This window comes from Macrobrachium nipponense, chromosome 40 (genome assembly GCF_015104395.2).
Source record: "Macrobrachium nipponense isolate FS-2020 chromosome 40, ASM1510439v2, whole genome shotgun sequence".
Classification (NCBI taxonomy): domain Eukaryota; kingdom Metazoa; phylum Arthropoda; class Malacostraca; order Decapoda; family Palaemonidae; genus Macrobrachium; species Macrobrachium nipponense.
The window spans coordinates 45,495,885-45,515,884 of record NC_061101.1 but is presented as its reverse complement, the minus strand read 5'-3'; the positions used below and the strand labels follow the sequence as shown (position 1 = coordinate 45,515,884).

Below are 20,000 nucleotides of genomic sequence, written 5' to 3'. Positions count from 1 at the left end.
CCTAAGTATTTAAACTTTTCTGCCTGTTTTATAATCGAGCCTCTTCTTTCTTGTATTACTATTCTGTCTCTACCTTCCTTACTGTTCAGCGAAACCTCTGTTTTATTCACATTCTCCTATAAGTCACCCCTTTCTAAATGCTCCTGTCACTCTCCAACCCTTCTCTGTAGGTCCTCCTTATTTTCAGCAGTGATCACCAGATTGTAGTTAGTTAGGTTCAAATAAGAACATGACGATATACCTCTTATATTCCACTAACAAACCATCAGGTGTGATGTCAGGTGTCTTTGTTAACAGGACGTTCACTCTCTTTATTAAAGATTCCTTTTTACTATATTTTTCTTTTTCCTAAACACTATAATTGTCTGCATGTTCGTTTGTACTGGTCTTTCATCCTGACATACATAATATAAATTTCTCTTGCAGTGTACCAGTCTTCTTGAACTACTGAATCAAATTAGACTAATCATTTCACGCCTTTTCTTCTTGTTTCATTTCTTCGTGTTTCATTAAAAAATAGTCTTATAGAAACCATGATAATATTCATCACTGATGAATATAACGACACTTCCTGAATACGGTGATTAAAACTGTACTCTTTACATGCAATGATTGCATTCTACAATTCTTTATCTGTGAAATCGCAATATCTCTGTTATCCTCACAAAAAGAATGAAGACCCATTTACTCCTGTTTGGCAATTAATCGCACTTTTCACCATAACAAAGAACAAACAAAGGATGTAAATTGTTATTCCCATTTTTTTTATTTTGCCTGGTTAATAACACCTGTGGACACAATGACGGAAATGAAGAAATACTGTAATCGTTATTCTTTTAATTTCCAGAATATTCCTCTTTTTATGTTTACGTCCGCCAGCTGCATAAAATTCGCCGCCGGGCGGAGATGGTTTAGAGATTTCATTTCGCAATGATTGGAATGTCTGTCATGTGTTTCTATTAAAAAGAATTCGTGTGTATGTGTACATTTTAACTCCTATGTGATAGAGATGGCTGTAATACGTACAGAGACGTGACGTCATTATGTTGCGGAAAGTATATGGACAATTTTTATGGGTAAAGTAAGACAGATGACAGATAGGATTATAGGAGAAGTGCAGTGTAGGTTTAGACTGGGTGAAAATGCATGAGTAAGTTGTTTGTTATGAGATGGTTTGTGAGTCAGATAATAAAGTGCAAAGGGCGCAATATATATAGACCAAGAGAAAGTTTTATATAGAAATGACATAGTCGATGATTGAAGTTACGTGATGAAGATGGAAATCTTTTGAAAGGAAAGTGAAGCCTCCCTAAGGATATCTCAAGTTGAGACTAACTGGTTTGAGATAAAGGTTGTTTTAGACAGAAGTGGGTTATTCCCAAAGCCATTCGATCATTTATTGAAGATGTAATAAGAAAATTCAGAGAAAGGAAAAGAGATGTCGATTCAATCTTGGGGGCAAAATCTTTGTTAATAGTACAGTTAGTTGATGATTGTAAGTAGAAGCTACAGAGTATAGTAAAATGACTGGAAAATGGTCATACGGGAAGAATTTTGAGATTAAATGTGATCACGAACGGCAGCGACGAAAATGGAAATAGGAAAGACAGTGTATCTAGAGGAAGAATAGAAGCTGTTGATTCATGCTAGTGTTTTGGAATGGATGTAAAAAATTAGAGAAAACGTGAATTACTTCCCATCAGAATCACAGCAGATAATTGAGAGAGAGAGAGAGAGAGAGAGAGAGAGAGAGAGAGAGAGAGAGAGAGGAAATTTGCTCATAAAAGCGAAAGTTGGAATGTATGAAAGGATTGATAGGGTAATGCGTATTTATTGAAGAGAAATATGGATGCCCAGTGTAAATGAGAAGAACTTAAGAAGTTGATAAGATAAACTGCAGATTGTAGAGGTACAGACATATTCAGTGAAAAGAATAGCAAAGGTAAAATGTGAAACTGAGTTCTATTAAGCGGGTTGATAACGTGGAGAGAAAAGACAACGATAGGGTCGAGAGGAAGTCTGATAAATCGCTAATTTTTGCAAAGTCGGAGAGATTGGTAAAATATTGTGGGTAGTTTTGAAGATATGTGGAGCTAGTTGAGCCTTAACAAGTTACTGAGGGAAAGATATAGTGAAATGCGCAGGCTTTAGGTAGGAACTCGACATGTTACTGGTGTGCTTAATGTTTAGTAGATGTACAATATAACTGATAGTATAGTTGGGTCATATCCCTAAGTCCTGTGACCGTGGAGTCCAGAAGTAGGTTTCTTGGTGGTTTTCTCATCTTTAGGGACTAAATAAAAGTGTGGGGAAAATTTTTGGCGGCACTTTTTCAAAATGGCGGCCAACGCGAACGATGAAATTTTGAAAATTTGTGGCTACTCACATTTTTGTTATGGAACATTCATCCAAGGGGTATTTGGTGTCAAGGAATTCATTTCTGCCATGAAAATTTACATTCTGACATTCCCTGATACATAAAAATCCAATATGGCCGCAATAAAACACAAGTAATGAACATCTCAAACGGCACATGGGATTCAGATATCATAGATAAAATCTACCTTCAACCAACGCTTAAGAAGATTAAGGAGAAATTATCAATCTGGGTGACCTAGTTAAGCAGCTTACCTGTGGATGGATCTGTTGGTATAAATACCTTCTTTTCTGCAATTTTTCCCATTTATTACCTACCTGAAGAGAGAGACAGCAGTCTCTGAGACATAGACTTTCTTTTTATATTTTGGCGTTTTTATGTTCTCCTTTTATTAGATATCAGATATATATATATATATATATATATATATATATATATATATATATATATATATATATATATATATATATATATATATATATATCTGTTTGTGTATGTGCGTGTTTTGTGCACGTGTATGTGTGTGTGTGCATACCTCCTTTTAAATTGCAATTTCTAATATGTCAGACCAACAAATGTTAAGAGAAAACTTAAATCTTAGAAACATCAACTATTTTCCAAACTTACCATCTTATTCATCAAAGGGAATTCGTGAGACATAATACCATTTATTATGTGTTCAGTAATCTCCCTTCAAGGGAATAGTAAAGAAGATTCCCTTCTTTTCAACCGGATCTCCAGAGGGTATCCTTTGCTCCAGAGGATTCCGTAGTCAGGATAAGGATTCGACAGCGCCTGATGATGAAGCTGATAAACACCAAGATGTTTCCTCTTCCTCCTCAACCTCATCCTCTCCTCATCCTCCTCCTCCTTCTTCTTCTTCTTCTTCTTGTTCTTCTTTTTCTTCTTCTATAGGTATCAGACCCTCTTTCGAACATGTAGTATTGCAGGTGACAGCTGCACGAGTTTTATTCGGTTTATATGGATTTTCTCTGTCTTTCAGCCATTATTATTATTATTATTATTATTATTATTATTATTATTATTATTATTATTATTATTATTATTATTATTATTATTATTATTATTATTATTTTTTTTTTTTTTTTTTTTTTTTTTTTTTTTTTTTTTTTTTTTTTTTGCTCTATCACAGTCCTCCAATTCGAGTGGGTGGTATTTATAGTGTGGGGTTCCGGGTTGCATCCTGCCTCCTTAGGAGTCCATCACTTTTCTTACTATGTGCGCCGTTTCTGGGGTGGTTTGGATCACAACTCTATGCATGAGTCCTGGAGCTACTTCAGCCTCTAGTTTTTTCTAGATTCCTTTTCAGGGATCTTGGGATCGTGCCTAATGCTCCTATAATTATGGGTACGATTTCCACTGGCATATCCCATATCCTTCTTATTTTCTATTTTCAGATCTTGATACTTATCCATTTTTTCCCTCTCTTTCTCTTCAACTCTAGTGTCCATGGTATTGCGACATCAATGAGTGATACTTTCTTCTGACTTTGTCAATCAACGTCACATCTGGTCTATTTGCACGTAGCACCCTATCTGATCTGATACCATAGTCCCCAGAGGATCTTTGCCTGATCGTTTTCTATCACTCCCTCAGGTTGGTGCTCGTACCACTTATTACTGCAAGGTAGCTGATGTTTCTTGCACAGGCTCCAGTGGAGGGCTTTTGCCACTGAATCATGCCTCTTTTTGTACTTGTTCTGTGCAAGAGCCGGCATTCGATTGCTATGTGGTTTATGGTCTCATTTTTTTCGTATTGCACTTCCTACATATGGGAGAGATGTTATTTCCGTGTATCGTTCTTTGAACATATCTGGTTCTTAGGGCCTGATTTTGTGCCGCTGTTATCATTCCTTCAGTTTCCATTCTTGAGCTCTCCCCTCTGTAGCCATTGCCATGTGTCATCGCTGGCTAGTTTTTTAGTCTGTCTCATGTAATGTCCGTGCATTGGTTTGTTGTGCCAGTCCTCTGTTCTGTCTGTCATTCTCCTGTCTCTGTATATTTCTGGGTCTTTGTCTACTTTTATTAGTCCTTCTTCCCATGCACTCTTTAGCCACTCGTCTTCACTGGTTTTCAGATATTGCCCCAGTGCTCTGTTCTCGATGTTGACGCAGTCCTCTATAATTAGTAGTCCTCTCCTTCCTTCCTTCGTGTTATGTATAGTCTGTCCGTATTTGCTCTTGGGTGTAGTGCTTTGTGTATTGTCATGTTTTCCTGGTTTTTTTTATCTATGCTGCGGAGTTCTGCCTTCGTCCATTCCACTATTCCTGCGCTGTATCTGATTATTATTATTATTATTATTATTATTATTATTATTATTATTATTATTATTATTATTATTATTAATCATCGTACTTCAACAAAGAATTGGCTGTGTATTCTAATTATATTTATATTTGTTCTATTCAGGCCAGATACAGGCACGCAAATTTCATGCAAGAACATTTGCCAACAAAGCAGAGAGAATGCTGGAGGTTTATTTCCTGGGAATTAAAGTGGCATTGCAATTGGCGCCAAGTGGAAGATTCTCCTCTATTATTTAGAGTCGTTTTCTCCCACCACAACACTGTTAGTCGTTCCTGTCCTTTGCCACGTGACATATCACTGTCCCAGTTTTCTGGGCATAAATGCGACAGGAATGTTTGGGTATAACTGTTTACTATCATCAGAGTAGTAGTTATCTATAAAATGACCTGACACGTTTAGAAGATGAGGTTGTTGTCCGTTTAACCTGAATCTGCGAAGTCTGAAGTGATTGTTGAGCTAGTGATTGCTGGATGCCTAATAAAAGAAAAGGGCATGGAAAAGATTGAGATTACTTAAATGTAAATTATCTGAGAATTAAAGTTCAAAAATGTAGTGATACAAGGTCTGAAATATATTTTTTAGACTTTGGTACTTAGGATATCACAGGTGTAACGACTCGTCTTCAGAAGGAGAGATGGAAAGCCTGAAAAGAAGCTTCCCTGATGGTGTGAAGGAGGTTGTGGAACTGAAGGCCATATTACCCTAAAACACAAGATGGTCAGCATTAAGGAGGGGAGTGGCGTACTGTGCATAATAAACTGGAGATATGCTGGCTGATACTTGGCAAGCTATCTGCACAGGGTTTCATAATTCTTTTATCAATGGGTAATAGAATAATGAATTGCCTTGGCTTTCTGCACAGTGAAATTTCTAAAACATCAGTGATTTGTATATATATAAAAAAAACTCGTAAAGCTCATCAGCATCGTGTCAGACCTACTCTATATACAAGCTGCCCCATCTTGAAAGCTCTCGAAAGTTCTTTGTAAATATTTGGATTATTAGTGCTAATAATGATACTAGATTTGGTTGTTGTAGTAATATGTTATCATTAGAAAATACTCATAGTAGCACGAGTCTTCAAATAAAGAAACAAATCCACCGTTATGTAAATGTACATATATTTAAATTTAAAACTTTAAGGATAGCTTTCGCGAATGTGTTCGGTTCCCCTTTTCAATCTGACACGTTAATGTAGCACTCCAACAAAGTAAACATAAAAGGAGTCAAAATAAGCGACTTGTTTATGTACTATGGAACCGGTCGTCAAACATAAATCAGGCAATGCCGTCGTCTGGAACGTCCAATTGTTCCTTGCTCAATGCGGTCGTTTTGATGGTCTTCAACAGCCTAGGTACCGCAGCATCCTGAACGGGAGAAAGAGAGGCAACCGTAGCATCAGATATGGCTAAAGATACAACACTATCATAATGGTCTTTATTCTTAAAGCATTAAAATATTTCATGGAAATAAGATTATTGGTGAATTTATCTTCCTGTGTGAAAGATTTATTGCCTTCCATAGATAAACCACTAACTATCGCCGCACCCTCCACTAGCCTTCTTATGCCAACATCTTTACTTCTAAAAATTACTTTAGATTCTTGCCAATTTATATGGTGATCGAGCTTAAGACTGACTAACTAATGCATTGTTTTCCGCATGCAACTGGTATGCTCTTTTGTGTTCCCCGATTCTAGTGGGCAACTCTCTACCCATTTCCCCAAAATATTTAGTCACATTCTGAACAGGGAATTTCATAAACACCAACATGTTTATTGTGATTCGTTCTACTATTGATGTGTATAAGAAGTCTTTTAATGGTGTTGTTATAATTAAAGACTATATTTAATTATAACAACACCATTAAAATCCAAACCGCTTGATAGACCCAGACTAAATTTTGCACACGGCCTCTATATCACCCCAGAAAGGTTTATGACTCAAAATCAAACCCCAACCCCATGACAAACTTACTAACACAGACCTAATACACGAAATTTTCGTTTTACATCACCTTTTCCTTCAGTCCTTTATGGATTAAATTCTCATTTTTCACGTGACGCTTCGCCTCTTCTTCCAGGCGCTGGACGTATGATAATCTACAACAATAAATCTAAATCCTTTATAACATCAATTTTCTATCAGTATTTACGTGAATTTTGACCATCATTTATGATAATTATTAATATAGTTGTTAATTACCTCGATAAAATCAACATTGAAAACCTGCAGAGCATAAAACTAGAAGAACACGACCAAGTTAATTAAACTCCTCCCACTGCAAACTTATAATCAGTGTAGTATATCCAAAAGAATTAAACAGATGTGTTTGACTGTATTAGAATAACTTTCATTCAGTGTTCATAAAGCAATGTAATTCAGAGTGCACGTGGCCATCATTCTACCCAACTTAATTTATGACAATTAGTAATATAATTGTGTATTACTTCGATAAAATCAACACTAAAAACCTGTATCTTGTTAAATGAGGTTTGGAATTAATTATCGGCCACCAGTAGGGCGCCCTAAAGGCGATAACTCGCGAAGCTTCAAGTGAACTCATCAACTGGTCAGCTTAACTAGGTATCTCGGAACTCTTTTCCAACATCAAACTGCTAATATGACAAACGATGCAATGCGAAATAATTCTTTATAGTGGAGGTGAGAAGACGTAGTTTAACTAAGCCTAGTATTTAAAAAAAGAAAAAACTATTGAAATTGGTGCTGAATCATCAATTTTGAGAAAATTATAATACAATAATCAAAACCTCATTTAAATGCGAATTTATGATAACTGAAGAATAAATCTTATATGGGATGAAATTTAAAGACGTAAGATTTTATCTGCTGAAAGAATGTTTCTTTTATCTTCAATACTTTTGGAGATATTAACATTTGAATAGCGTTAGGGCCGGGTCGGGCTGCCAGAAATGAGCGGTGAGGAGCAAGAGACGGAGGAGGGAACGGTTAACAGTTACCATAGTCTATACAGGCCTTCCAGAGTCTATCTCAGCACTAAGTAATGTGCTTCATACAATCACAAACATAGAATATGCATGAAAACGAAACACCAACTTAAATTCGGTGATTCACACAACTATTTGAAATGGACACCTAGCAACTACATCAACCCGTGAACAGCAAGTCTGGAAGAGTAACTTACCAGTCATTTCGCACCTATTGCTGGATCCCGTCATTTAGGAAAATAAAAATGTCATGGTTATTTATTAGAATGACATGTATTCATCTCTATTTTTATTTATTTATTCAAAACAATAAATAACCGTTCGCCTAACATTCCTCCGCGAAGGGAATGTTTTTATTTATGATACCTTATTACGTCATTGACATAGGTATGAATAGACCGTTATCTGCTATCAAACCTTGTTTTGTATGGGGTGATATAATAGTTGCCGTACAAACACGTATAACAGTAATTTTTCGCTATCGTTCTGTGTAACCTTATGCCTAATGCTACGCTCATAAATTTCATGTTATTGTAAAGTTAAGGAGTTTTAATTTATTGTGCTATGTTAAAAACTTCCATAAGTTAGCCCTACTGGAGAATGTTTGAAAAAAAATGTATTTCACCAAAAATCGCTAAACAGAGATACTTAAATTCCTTTTTATTCAGCACAAAGGTAAAATAAATTGCGTGTTTTTTTTTATTCATTACTATTTGTGTTAGGCGTGATATGATCGAGAGCAGTGAAAGAGAGGCTTAAGGGACGAACGAGTTGCAGAAATTCACTTGATTATAGGAAAGAAGCCAAAATTGACAGAGTATAGTCTAAACATTTTTAATTAAAAAAAGTATATTGCCATACAATATTAGTGAATAAGTTTAAAATAGAACCTGAGAGAGAGAGAGAGAGAGAGAGAGAGAGAGAGAGAGAGACCGTTTATCGGTTGTTATTCAGATTTTTCTGGACAGAGCCGGTTGGTCATCTAATACTACCTAAAGACAAAATCTCCTCTACCAGGACTTTATCATGGAAACATAAAACATCATTTTAAACAGGAAATTCTGGTCAGTTTATCGCGATAAATTACACTGTTTATCCTGTAACCAGCCACATTCCATTATGCGCCCTAATGCCAAGAAATAAACGGTCAGTTTTGGAGTCTGCGTCCATAATAATAATAACAATGATTATTCGTGCAAAGGGGAAGGCGTGCTCATAAATTCCACAGACTCTGCAATATTGGCTTATTGCTTCTGCTCCTAAATATCCGTGTCGCCTTTTCGGTTTTATTTAGAGCAGGTGGACCATGCTCAGGTTTTAGGGTGAAAAATTGGGTTGTATTGTAGGTCGTAATTGTGTTGTAGTTTTCAATGTTATTGTTTTCGTTGTTGTTGTTGTTTTTCTTAGTAGTATAAGTAGTTGTAGTAGCAGCATAGATATTGTAGTGTCAATCGAAGTGATAACAGTACCCAAAAACTAGGGATATTTTCAATTCTTTTGCTGTTGTTGTTATTGCTGCTAGTAGTATTAGTAGTAGTAGCATTGGTATTGTAGTGTCATTAATGGTGTTAATAGTACCTATAAAGCAGGAGCTAATAGTTTTTGGCATTATAATTAATATTAAAATAAAATGATAGCAGAAAGAATTATTCATTTCTTGATTGATCCTATAAAGTAACATTTTTTCTTCAAAAACGTTACTTATGATTATGATAATTATGGACAGGATTGTTATTCTCTGGAGCTGAATTTCGAGTAACCTTTGAAATTTCAGAAATACTGCTACGAAATACAATCAAAAATATAATGATAGAACAAAATTTCCAAAGCCCCACCTGTGACACAGCAGGTCTCCTTCCCCCATCTTGTTCCCAGAGCCAAACTCAAATTACTTTCCAGCCAGGGAATTGTCAAAAATGGACTCTTTTCACATTTATCCTGTTATACCTTAATTGCAATTACAGTGCATCTGGTGAAGTCATTTCCGTCTGCTTAATAGTTAATGATTGTGGTAATTAAGCTGCTAAGATATTATTGGTTATTATAAGACTTAATATCCGCAAAAAAGAAATTCATTTTAGAAGTCTGAGAATTTCTGGAGGAATTTTAAATAATGATTATTATTACTGTAAAGAAGTGGGAGTAGTGACGTCAACGAATAATCGAAATTTAGAGTGCAGCAATGGGAGGAATGTCTTCGTTGAATCATCGATATATTGTGTATATGAGCCGTAAAGTTGTTTGTTATTATGTTCTATTAGCGAGAAATGTGACTTCATGAAATAAACTAAATTTTATGGAGAGGAACTGTAGTTATTTTGTGTTATGGAGAGGAACTGTAGTTATTATGTGTTAAGTTAACAGTCGAGTTAAATACTATTATGTGCTGCAATGGGAAGAATGACGTCTGTAAATAATCAAATGTTTCTGTGCAAGAACAGTAGGGTTTGCCTCTTCCACTGCACCGTCCACTGCAATACTTTCGCTCTCCGCAAAGGAGTATCCATCCGTCCTCACAGTACTAATCCGTTTCCCAATATCGATTATCTTTAGGTCATTTCAAGGCAAACAGCGACTTGGATTCCCCTGGTTGAGTGGGACTGAATGAATAGACTCTATCTGGTTCTTTATATATGTATATATATATATATATATATTTATATGTATATATATTATATATATAGATATATATGCTTAAAAAATCACAGTAGATGCACGTGACTTCATAAATAAGCGAATCCCACAGGAAAATGATAGTCAGAAATCCAAGCGCTTCGTCTTTACTCAGACAATGTCTGAGTAAAGACGAAAGCGCTTGGATTTCTGACTATCATTTTCCTGTGGGATTCGCTTATATATATATATATATATATATATATATATATATATATATATATATACTATATATATATATATATATATAATAATTATATATATATATATATGTACACAGACATTTGTATGTGTAACAGAGAGAGAGAGAGAGTGTGAGAGAGAGGGGGGGAAACAACTGCAGACGGGTATATATATATATATATATATATATATATATATATATATATATATATATATATATATATATACGTATATATATATATAGATATATATATATATATATATATATATAATATATATATATATACAGTATATACAACATTGAGCTGCCTCCCTTATTCAAGTTGCTTTGAAGGAAAACAACACAACATCTACCGCCACCTTAATGCTTTATCATTATCATAAATGATGCCCCTTTGCAGAAAATTTCCACATTAGATACTCTATATACCTACACAGAAGGCTCATTACTATTACTATTACCTGCATGTTCCCCGAACTCTTGCATTAAACCCCTTTTTTCAAAATCCTCTTTCACTTTTCTTTATTTCTATCCAGCGCTTTCAAGGTCTTCCTCTCTCACAATACCTCTGAATTCTGCCCTCCTTTCGTTCTTGTCTTTTATTCTTTCCCATGACTAAACATTTCCAAAATATTGATAAAGTATTTTATCTGTGCTTACCTCAGTACCAGTTTCTCTGCATATCTCCACATTTCTAACCTTTCAATTCTTCAACAGCTTCAACCTTTTTCTTTCCTTTTTGTTCAGCATCAATACCTCTGTAAAGGGAAGGGAACAGCTCCCTTATACATCCCTACCTTGACTTCCTTTTGTTGTACAAGAGAAATCTATACCTGAGTTTTTTGAAGGATTTCTAAGAAATCTAGAGACAGTTTTTGAAGGATTTTTAAGAGATTTGACGAGTGTTTTTTGACGGGTTTCTATAGCACTTGCAAAGGAAGAAATAACGTTATAGCATATTTTTAAATCATCTTGACTGGTGACCGTATGGTAGAATATGCTGGTGAGAAAACTTGAGAATGGTGTGGTAAACATAATTCTTTGCCAGATGGAGATATGGTGAACCTTTATTTCTTTTATGTTATATTGTGTTGGTTTTGAATTTCAAGATTACATGCATAATATTTGAAAATACCATAGTTAGTATAAATCATTCAGACCTTGGGCATAGTTCAAGATGGAGGAAGTTCCAGTAAAGGAGGAAATCTACTTGTAACATTTATTTTTTCATTATTTTGGTTATCTCTAATTGGGAGGTGGAGGATAGTTTTCTAAAAAGATTTCTTTCTTCAAAAAACTTCATACTGGCAGACTCACTTCTTAGTTGTATTTTACTTAGCATAATTGCGAATAAGTGGTTAGAGACTGTAGGGATTAAACACTTTTAGTTGTCAAGGAGCATTTATGGACGATTAAATTGTGTAAATTTACTCTTCATTGCATAAGATTATTTTTGTAATCATTCCATGTGACCTACCTTCGACATTCCCTACCTCTTCCCAAGGTCTTCGCAGCCTTGCTTATCAGTTGCAGCTGGCCGATACTCCCTCTGGGATATACATATATATATTATATATATATTATATATATATATATATATATTATATATATATATATAATATATATATATATATAATATATATGTATATTATATATATATATATATAATATGCATATATAATATATATATATATATCTATATTATTTATATATATGATATATATATATAATATATAATATATATATATATATATTATATATATATATATATATATATATCTAAAAAGCTAAGTTTCTCCCGCCCTCAACCAATTTCCTTATCTCCTTGGCATCCATTTTGTTTTGTTTCCTTGCTTCTTCCTTTCATGAATGAATATGAGGACCTCCGATGAATATATATATATATATATATATATATATATATATATATATATATATATATATATATTTATATTTATCATATATGTATATATATATTATATATATATATATATATATATATATATATAATATATTAATATACATAAAGGATAAGTTTCCCCCGCCCTCAACCAATTTCCTTATCTCCTTGGCATCCATTTTTGTTTTGTTTCCTTGGTTCTTCCTTTCATGGATGAAGTGAGGACCTACGATGAATAACCATAAGGCTTCACAGAGGAGTATCGGCCAAATGATGTTATCAAACAAATAATAATATTAGTCATGACGTTGATATATATATATATATATATATATAATATATATATATATATATATATATATATAAGTCATTTCACATTACCGTGATTCATATACATACATCGAGCTACAATGTCTTTTAATATCTAATTCGCTCTACCTCGGAATTAATATATTTTATATATGCTTAACCGAATGGGAAATTTTTGTTTTTTACACGATAATAGATTCATATATTTATATATATAAATATTTATATTTTATATATATATATATATATATATATATATATATATATATATATATATATATATATATATATATATCAACGTCATGACTAATATTATTATTTGTTTAATATCATCATTTATCAATCAGAAGTAAAAGAGAAACATTAATATTAATGGAAATCCTCCAGATATTATTGTTGTTATTATTATTGTTATTTTTGTTTATATATATATATATATATAAATATATATATATATATATATAATATATATATATATATATATATTTGCTCTATCACTGTCCTCCAGTTCGACTGGGTTGTATTTATAGTGTGGGGTTCCGGGTTACATCCTACCTCCTTAGGAGTCCATCACTTTTCTTACTATGTGCGCCGTTTCTAGGATTATACTCTTCTTCATAGTTCCTGGAGCTACTTCAGCCTCTAGCTTTTCTAGATTCCTTTTCAGGGATCTTGGAATCGTGCCTTAGTGTTCTACTTAATTATGGTACCAATTTCCACTGGCATATGCCCATATCCTTCTTATTTCTATGTTCAGATCTTGATACTTATCCATTTTTACCCTTTCTTTCTCTTCAACCTCTGGTGTCCCATGGTATTCGGCCGACATCATGAGATGATACTTTCTTCTTGGTGTTAATCAACGTCACGTTCTGTTCTATTTGCACGTATCACCCTGAGAATCTTTGCCTGATCGTTTTTTTCTATCACTACTTCAGGTTGGTGCTCGTACCACTTATTACTCCAAGGTAGCTGGTGTTCTTGCCACAGGCTCCAGTGAGGGCTTTGCCACTGAATCATGCCTCTTTTTGTACTGGTTCTGTTCTGCAAGTACCGGACATTTCCCTTGCTATGTGGTTTATTATTATTATTATTTATTATTATTATTATTATTATTATCATTATTATTATTATTATTATTATTATTAATTATTCCAAAAGATGAACCGTATACATATGGAAGTAGACCCACCGGGCGCGTTTGACTTGAAACAAATTCAAACCTCCAGACATTATGTGTTCATTTGAAAGAAGCAACAGAAGGTAATAGGAAATACAGAAAGGAAGAAGAGATCACGTTTTGAAAAAGAAAAAAATTATCTAACAAATTAATAAATAGATAAATATGGAAGGAAGGAAAAAGAATGTTCTTTACTTTTTCTGTTTATTACCTCCTCTGATATCATTTTAATGGGTGTTATTATTTTTTTGCATTTTCGTATTTGGTCACAAATTTCTCGAAATCTTATTGGATTTCAGTAAAATTTTTAGCCAAAATTTTTTAGGAAAGTATTTATTTATTTATTTATTTATTTATTTATTTATTTATTTATTTATTTATTTATTTATTTATTTATTTATTCATTAACTGCTGTGCCGATACGTCAAGAATTGCTTCTGCACAAGATATAAATTCCTTTAAAGAATTCTATGGAATAGGCAGAGGTTCGCTCCCTGTTTCTGTCTGTCTAATTTATTGTACGTGTTTTTAATCTTTTCCTCATTTAATTCTCCGTCTGGTCTGTATTTTACTTATAATTCTCTCTCTCTCTCTCTCTCTCTCTCTCTCTCTCTCTCTCTCAATTCCAGATGGAAGCAATCAGACCTCGAGAAGTTTCCTTATCAAATTACTAGTCGGTTGCAGGTGCTTTGTATGTAGTAATTGTCTGCTATTTTGTAATACTAAAAACAATTATTAAAGTTTCTCTTTACAATGATATTTATTCACCGTTTACCTAAATTATTTTCCTTTAGAATGACATTTATTCATCGTCTGCCTAACATTTTTTGTTCTTTAAAATGATATTTATTCATTATTTACCTAACCTATTTTTTTTTTTTTTGAATGAGTTTTGTTCACTATTTACCTAACTTATTTCTTCTTTAAAATGAGATTTATTCATTATATACCTAAATTATTTTTTTCTTTAAAATAAGATTTATTCACTATCTACTTAACTTAGTTTTTCTTTAAAATGAGATTTACTCACTAGCTAGCTTACTATTTTTTCTTTTAAATGAGATTTATTCGCTGTGTACTTTACTTATTTTTTTCTTTAAGATTAAAGTTATCCACTTAACTTACTTTTTTTTTAATATGAGATTTATCCCCTATCTACCTGAATTATTTTTTCTTTAAATTGAGGTTTAGTCATTATATACCTTATAATATTTTTTTCTTTTAAATTAAATTTATACACCGTCTACCTTACTTATTTTTTTTTTCTTTAAAATGAGATTTATTCACTATCTACCTAACTTATCTTTTTAAAGTGAGATTACTCACTATCTACCTTACTATTTTTTCGTTAAAATGAGATTTATTCGCTACCTACCTTATTTATTTTTTCATGAAGATTGAGTTATCCACTATCTACTTACCTATTTTTTCTTTAAAATGTTATTCATTTTTGATTTATATAATTTTCTGTAAAATGTGTTTTATCACTATCTACCGAACTTATTTTTTTCAAAGTGAGATTTACTCACTATCTACCTGACTTATTTTTTCTTTAAATTGAGATTTTTTCACTATCTACCTTACATATTTTTCTCTTTAAAATCAAATTTATTCACTGTGTACCTTACTTACTTTTTCTTTAAAAATGTGGTTTATTAACTATCTACCTTACTTATTTATTTCTTAAAAATTACGTTTATTTACTATCTACCTAACATATTTTTCCTTTAAAATAATATTTATTCACTATCTACCTAATTCATTTTTTCCTTAAAGTAAGAATTATGCACTAGCTACCTCCCTCACATTTTTTTTCTTTAAAATGAGATTTATTCACTATCTACTTTACATAATTGTTTCTTTAAGATGAAATTTATTCACTATCTTCCTTACTTTTTTTAAACTAAATTTATTCACTATCTACATTACTTTTTTTAAACTAAATTTATTCACTATCTACCTAACTTATTTTTCTCTAAAATGGGATTTATTCAATATGTACCTAACTCATTCTTCCTTCAAGTAATATTTTTTCACTATCTACCTTACTGTTTTTTTTCAGTAAAATAAGAATTATTCACTATTTACCCTACTTATATTTTTTTTCTTTAAAATGACATTTATTCGTTATTTACCTCACTTAGTTTTGTCTTTAAAATGAAATTTATTCACTCTCTGCCTAACATATTTTTTCTTTAAAATGTGGTTTATTCACTATCTTCTTATTTTTTTTAAGATCAAATTTATCCACTATCTACCTAACTTATTTTTTCTATAGAATGAGGTTTATTCATTATCTACATGACTTATTTTTTTTTAATTGGGACTTATTCACTATCTACCTTATATATTATTTTCTTTGAAATTAAATTTATTCACTGTCTACATAACTTTTTTTTAATGAGATTTATTCACTATCTACCTAATTTATTTTTTCTTTAAAGTGAGATTTACTAACTATCTACCATACTATTTTTTTCTAAATGAGATTTTTTTTTACTATCTACCTTACTTATTTTTTTATGTAAATTGAGATTTATTTACTGACTGCCTGACATTTGTTTTCTTTCAAATTATTTATATTCACTACCTACATAACTTACATTTTCTTTAAAATTAACTTTGTTTTTTCTTTAAATTTATATTTTTTCACTATCTACCTTAAATATTTTTTCTTTAAAATCAAATTTATTGACTGTCTACCTTACTTATTTTTTTAAATGAGGTTTATTCACTATCTATTTTACTATCTTTTTCTTAGAAATTAAATTTATTCGCTATGTACCTAACTTATTTTTTCTTTAAAATAATATTTATTCACTATCCAACTTACATATTTGTTTCTTTAAAATGAAATTTATTCACTATCTAAATTACTTTGTTTTAACTAAATTTATTCACTATCTACCTAACGTATTTTTTTTTAAATTGGATTTATTCAATGTCTACCAAACTTATTGATTCTTTAAGTGAGATTTATTCACTATCCACCGTACTGATTTTTCCAGTAAAATAAGATTTATTCACTATCTAACTTGCTTATTTTTTCTGTAAAGTGAGACTTATTCACTATATACCTTACTTATATTTTCTTTAAAGTAAGATTTATTTGTTAACTACCTTATTTTTATTTTCTTTAAAATGAAATTTATATACTATCTAGCTAACTTATTTTTTCTTTAAAATTAGTTTTATTCATTTTCTGCCTTACTTATTTTTTCTTTAAAGTTTATTTATCCACTGTCTACCTGACTAATTTTTTCTATAAAATATGGTTTATTCACTATCTACCTTAATTATTTTATATTTAAATTTGGTTTTATTCACTATCTACCTAATTTACTTTTCCTTTAAAATTATAATTATTCATTCTCTACCCTACTTACTGTTTTCTTTAAAGTGAGATTTATTCGCTACCTTACTTGTTTTTTTCTTTGAAATAAGATTTATTCACCATCTATCTAACTATGTTTTCTTTAAAATGAGATTTCTTCACTATCTGCCGAATCTATTTTTTCCTTAAAGTGAGATTTATTCACTATCAACCTGATTTATTTTCTTTAAAATGAGATTTACTCCTTATCTATCTAACTTATTTTTTCTCTATAATTAAATATATTCAATATCTACCTAGCCTATTATTTCGTTAAAATGAGATTTATTCACTATCTACATTCCTTATTTTTATTGAAATTTATTCACTACCTACCTAACTTATTTCCTTATTTAAAATGGGAATTATTCACTATCTGCCTTACTTATTTTTTTCTTTGAAATAAAATTTATTCATTTTGTACCTAACTTATTTTTCTTTAAAATGAGATTCATTCACCGTCTACATAACTTATTTTTCTTTAAAGTGAGATTTATTCACTATCTACTTTACTTATGTTTTTCGTTAAAATTAGATTTATTCGCTATATATCTTACTTATATTTTTCTTTAAAATGAAATCTATTCACTATCTACCTAACTAATTTTTCCTTTGAAATGAGATTTATTAACTATCTACCAAACTTATTTTTTCTTTAAAGTGAGATTTATTCATTATCTACCTCATTTTTAATGAGATTTGTTCACTATCTACCAAACTAATTTCTTTCTTTAAAAATGAGATTTATTAACTATCTACCTAACTTATTTTTCTTTAAAGTTTTGTTCATCCACTATCTACTCGACTTAATTTTTTCTTTAACATGATATTTATTTCCTCTCTACTTAACTTCTTTCTTCTTTAAAACGAAATTTATTTGCTGTCTACACAACTATTATTTTTAATTGAGAATTATCCACTATCTACCTTACTTATTTTTTTTAAAGTGAGGTTTACTCATTGGCTACCTTACCATCCGTTGTTGTATATGTCTTAGTATCCAATATTGAGTTTTAAGTTATTTCACTTTTGTTATCATGCTTGGGATACGAAATTCCTTATTCATTTGTTAAAACATGAGAATCCTTAACACAAATAACATGCTTTCACTCTCGATAGGTTTGCCATTTTTTACGTTTATCAGTTTCAATTTGTCACTATTGTAGAATTTATGGTTTTATTATTTGCTCTATGAAAAAGTTCGAGACAAATATAACGTACCGCTATTGACCACATGCATTGACCAACGCTTATTTTTGGATAACTAATTGATCTCATTTGCAGCTCATAAAAATTAGATAATTCTGGAGCGAACCTCATTTAATTTAGAGCTTGATTACGTCATCAAGGTTGATCATTTCATAATAGAAAATACTTCATTCATATGTTTTGGGGACAGAGCTTATTTAATTTAGAATTTAATTACTCACTGAGATGTGACTTTCATATCCAACACGAGAAGGATACATTTAGGGGCATATTTAATTTGATATCTATTATTTTGTTATTTATAGACCAAAGACACGTGATATACAGTTATTATCATTCTGATTCCTAATGAAAAAATGTATTTCGTAGTTCATTAAATTTATTATCTAAGAGGTCTCTTCGCCTTTGGTAAATTTAACAAAATAAATGTGATATTTAATACTTTTTTAATTTGACATCCAAAATTTTGCTTACATTCCTACTTACTCTCCAGAAAATAATGAATTGTGCTCTAGAACTTATATTGTTCGATCTGAATCCGAAACCTATTCCTTTTCCATTAAAAGAAGAAATATATTTCACACTTAACGCAATTTGATATTCAATCATTCTTTAGCATTGCTATTTCCAACTCAAAAAACAGAAATACATTCTGGCTATCTAATTCCTTGTTAATTACTAACGTAGCCACATTATTCTTATTGACACTGGAGACAAGAATTAAGTTTTGGAGCCCTTTGAATGTGGTGTTTAGCCAGAAACACAACTTTATCGTATATATTAAATATAGTATACCAATAAAAGGAGAACGATATTTTAGAGCTGGTTCAATTTAATATCTAACCAATCATGTAACCTTCTTGTGTTCCCTCCAAAAAACCTCTGAAATGGAAGTTTTCGTTACTATCTTACATTATTACTTGTACTTATCGTGATAAAAGAAAACTGTATAACTTATATAATTTAATTTCTTAAAAGCAACTTGACCATTAAAGTTACACATATTATCACACGGAGATTAATATTTTGGATCTTATTTGATTTAATTTTAATGGGCAATTCAGCTTTATTTATGGAAACAACTCACTAATAAGGCCAAGAGAGCTCATATTATTAAGTATCAAAGCAGCAATGTAAAATTCGTATTTTCCAAAAGATAACATTTTAAGAGTTTATCCAATTCAATATCCAACTCACCATGTAACTTCGTTACATTCTCCAAAAAACAAATTCAATTTTATTTATGATTTCTGTGAAAAACGACCCTAAAGCCAGCCTCAGTTTCCATCATTTCTTGTCTCCGCTTCAGCCATTAATCTTCCCACCACAAGTGTTCCCACAAATAGACGAGGGGAAATGGCGAAGGAAACAACAATAATCGCTTGTTATTTCGTTTCTTCTTCGTAATGATGAAAGGAAACAAAATCTGTAGGAGAAGATGGGACATTTAATATATTCATTTAATAATAATAATAATAATAATAATAATAATAATAATGA

General features: G+C 31.3%; 1 pseudogene; it reads left to right on the top strand.

Moving 5' to 3' along the window:
* LOC135212133 (CCN family member 2-like) overlaps positions 1 to 20,000 on the top strand; it is an 88,007-nt pseudogene that overhangs the window by 51,265 nt on the left and 16,742 nt on the right.